The sequence below is a fragment of the Orycteropus afer genome, unplaced genomic scaffold, assembly GCF_000298275.1.
Source record: "Orycteropus afer afer isolate SDZICR_OR568_19922 unplaced genomic scaffold, OryAfe1.0 scaffold01065, whole genome shotgun sequence".
Classification (NCBI taxonomy): Eukaryota; Metazoa; Chordata; class Mammalia; order Tubulidentata; family Orycteropodidae; genus Orycteropus; species Orycteropus afer.
The window spans coordinates 247,374-251,945 of NW_006922652.1; positions in this window are offsets into that span (position 1 = coordinate 247,374).

Sequence of the window (4,572 nt, forward strand, 5' to 3'; positions counted from 1 at the left end):
TAAGGGTGGCTGAATTAAAACGCCATTTAAATTATCAACCCAGAATGGTGTCTGAAGTTAAAGTGAGGGCATTGATTGGGAAAAAATGGGATCCTGAAACCTGGAATGGGACATATGGGCAGATAGTCAGGAAGATGAGGATATGGAGCCTGTAAATTCTGTTGAATCCCTCCCATCTGAAGGGATTACTGTAAAACCATGATCGCCTCCACCTCAGTTTGATGGGATTAATCCAACTGTCCCTGTTGGGTCATTGCCTGAGGCAGAAGCCATGAAAGACACTGCTGAATGTTCTCAAGAACTGCCCCAACCACCCATTGTTGCTGCTAGACCTAAAACTAAAGTTAAGTCCAAATGAGCCCTAAAAGGTGAAATACAAAGTGTGACTGAGGAGGTGGTACACTATACCTGAAAAGGCCTACTTGATTTTGCTAACATGTACAGAAAAAACCTGGACACTATGTATGGGAATGGCTACTGAGGGTGTGGGATAATGGTGCAAGGATTGTAAGATTGGATCAGCCTGAGTTTATTGATTTAGGCCTACTAAGTATGGATTCTTCACTCAGTATTTCAGCTCAAGAGGTTAGGAAAGGATCTAATAGTTTATTTGGTTGGCTTACTGAAGCATGGATTATGCGGTGGCCTACCTTAAGTCAAGCTGAAGTACCAGACTTGCCTTGGTATAATGTAGAAGAAGGTATCCAGAGGCTTAGGGAAATTGGCCTGTTAGAATGGATTTATCAGATTAGACCCTTAGAGCCGGAAATGGAGAGTCCAGAAGACACACCTTTCACCAGTACGGTGAGGAATAAATTTGTGAAGGGAGTTCCAGCATTCTTGAAGACTGCTGTGATTACTATTTTATGTAAACCAGTTTTGACAGTGGGAACTGCCCTAATTGAACTAAGACACTTAACTACATCGGGGCTGATTGGACCCCACAGAAGTAGGGGACAAGTGGCAGCAGTTAATTGACAAAGGCAAGGTGGGCATGATTACCATAAGGGACAGCGGAGTCGGAACAGTAATCAGAACAGTCTGACTCGTGTGGAATTATGCATTGTCTACTTGTGCATGGTGCTCCTAGTAGTGAAATACATGGCAAACCTACTAAATATTTACTTGATCTGTATAGACTGAAGAATTCTAGGTCATGTGAACAACAGCCTAGATTGAATCACCAAAATACAAGTGACGGCCTCTCAATCAATTCCCAGACTTGAGTCAGTTTACAGACAGACCCACAACATCCTGAAGGAAGGGGAGGCCTTATGCCTTTGAGTAAAATCTATAATGTCAATCTTTCTCCCAGCCTTCCTCAAAGGGATCTGAGGCCTCTTACAAGAGTGACTGTTCATTGGGAAAAAGGAAATAATCAGACTTTTCGGGGATTACTGGACACTGGCTCTAAACTGACACTAATTCCAGGAGACCCAAAGTGTCATTGTTGCCCACCATTCAGAGTGGGGGCATATGGTGGTCAAGTTATTGATGGAGTCTTAGCTAGGGTGCATGTCACAGTGGGCCCAGTGGGTCCCTGAACCCATCCTGTAGTGACTTCCCCAGTTCCAGAATGCATAATTGGAATAGATATACTGAGCAATTGGTAGAATTCCCACATTGGGTCCCTGACATGTGGAGTAAGGGCTATTATGGTAGGAAGAGCCAAGTGGAAGCCATTAGAACTGCCTCTACCTAGAAAACTAGTAAATCAAAAGCAGTACCGCATCCCTGGAGGAGTTGCTGAGATTACTGCCACCATCAAGGACTTGAAGGATGCAAGGGTGGTGATTCCCACCACATCCCCATTTAATTCACCTATTTTCCTTGTGCAAAAAACAGATGGATCTTGGAGAATAACAGCGGATTATCATAAACTTAATCAGGTGGTGACTCAAATTGCAGCTGCTGTTCCTGATGTAGTTTCATTGCTGGAGCAAATCAGTACACCTCCTGGTACCTGTTTTGCAGCTATTGATCTGGCCAGCGACTTTTTCTTGATACCAATTTCAAAGGACCATCAGAAGCGGTTTGCCTTCAGCTGGCAAGGCCAACAGTATACTTTCACAGTGCTTCCTCAAGGGTATATCAACTCCCCGGCACTATGTTATAATTTAGTCCATAGGTATCTTGATCGTCTTTCCCTTCCACAAGACATCACACTGGTCCATTACATTGATGGCATTATGCTGACTGGACCTAGTAAGGAAGAAGTATCAATGACTCTATATTTATTGGTGAGACATATGTGTGCTACAGGTTGTGAAATTAACCCAACAAAAATTCAGGCAACTTCCATCTCAGTGAAATTTCTAGGGGTCCAATGGTGTGGGGTATGTTGAGATATTCCTACTAAAGTGAAGGATATGTTATTGTATCTGGCTTTCCCCACAACTAAAAATGAGGAACAACGTCTGGTGGGCTTCTTTGGATTCTGGAGGCAACATATCCCTCATTTGGGTGTGTTGTTGCAGCCTATTTATCAAGTGACTCAGAAAGCTGCTAGTTTTGAGTGGGGTCCAGAACAACAGAAGGCTCTGCAACAGGTTCAGGCTGCCATGCAGGCTGCTCTGCCACTTGGGCCATATGATCCGGCTGATCCAATGGTGCTTGAAGTGTCTATAGTAGATAGAGATGCTGTTTGGAGTCTTTGGCAGGTCCCTATTGGTGAATCACAACACAGACCCTTGGGATTTTGGAGCAAAGCCCTGGCATCCTCTGCAGATAACTGCTCTCCTTTTGAGAAGCAGCTTTTAGCTTGTTAGTGGGCTTTAGTAGAGACTAAATGCCTAACCATGGGCCACCAAGTCACCATGAGGCCTGAGATGCCCATCATGAACTGGGTGTTGTCTGAACCCCAGAGTCCTTGATGGTGGCAGTAATCTTCAGAGTCATGGACGTGCACAGCAACACTCCATCATTAAATTGAAGTGGGATATCAGATATCAGGCTTGAGCAGGACCTGAAGGCACAAGTGAGTTGCATGAGGAAATGGCCCAAATGCCTATGGTCTCCACTCCAGTCACGTTACCTTCCCTCTCCCAGTCTGCACCTATGGCTTCACAGGGAGTTCCTTATGATCAATTGACTGAGGAAGAGAATACTCATGCCTGGTTTATAGATGGTTCTGCACGATATACAGGCACCACTCAAAAGTGGACAGCAGCAGCACTGCAGCCCGTTTCTGGAACTTCCTTGAAGGACAGTGATGAAGGGAAATCCTCCCAATGGGCAGAACTTCAATCCATGCATATGGCTGTTCACTTAGCATGGAATAAGAAATGGCCAGATTTGCGATTATATATGGATTCATGGGCTGTGGCTAATGGCTTGGCTGGATGGTCTGGGACTTGGAAGGAGTATGATTGGAAAATTGGTGATAAGGAAGTATGGGGAAGAGGTATGTGAGTAGAGCTCTCTTGAATGGGCTAAAAGAGTAAAGATATTTGTGTTTCATGTGAATGCCCAACAAAAGGTGACCTCGGCAGAGGAGGACTTTAACAATCAAGTGGACAGGATGACAAGTTCAGTGGAAACCAGCCATCATTTTCCCCCAGCTACTCCTGTCATTGCTCAATGGGCTCCTGAACAAAGTGACCATGGTGGCAGGGATGGAGGTTATGCATGGGCTCAGCAACATTGACTCCCACTTACCAAGGCTGATTTGGCTACTGCCACTGCTGAGTGCCCAATCTGCCAGCAACAGAGACCGACATGGAGTCCACGATATGGAACCATTCCTTGGGGTGATCAGCCAGCAACCTGGTGGCAGGTTGATTACATTGGACCTCTTCCAGCATGGAAAGGACAGCATTTTGTTCTTATTGTAATAGATACTTATTCTGGTATGGTTCACCTTCCCTACATGCAATGCTTCTGCCAAAACTACCATCCATGGGCTTATAGAATGCCTTATCTACCATCATGGTATCCCACACAGCATTGACTTGGATCAAGGGACTCACTTCACAGCAAATGAAGTGCAGCAATAGGTGTATGTCCATGGAATTCACTGGTCTTACCATGTTCCGTATCATCCAGAAGCAGATGGCTTGACAGAGTGATGGAATGGCCTACTGAAAACACAATTCAGGCGCCAGCTAGGTGGCAATACCTTGAAGGGTTGGGGCAGTGTTCTCCAGGAGGCTGTATACGCTCTAAACCAGTGTCCAATATATGGTTCTGTTTCTCCAGTAGCCAGGATTCATGGGTCCAGGAACCAAGGGGTGGAAACAGGAGTAGTACCACTCACTATTACCACTCAGTATTACCCCAAGTGACCCACTCAAAAAAATTTTTGCTTCCTGTCCCTGCAACCCTATGGTCTGCGGGTCTGGAGATCTTAGTCCCAAAGGGAGGAACACTCCCACCTGGAGACACAATACTGATTGCACTGAACTGGAAATTAAGAATGCCATCCGGCCATTTTGCCTTCCTCATGCCTCTGGATCAACAGACAAAGAAGGGCATTACTGTACTATCTAGTGTGATAGATCCTTATTACCAAGAGGAAACTGGATTGACATTATGAAATGGAGGTGAAGAAGAATATGTCTGGAACACAGGGGA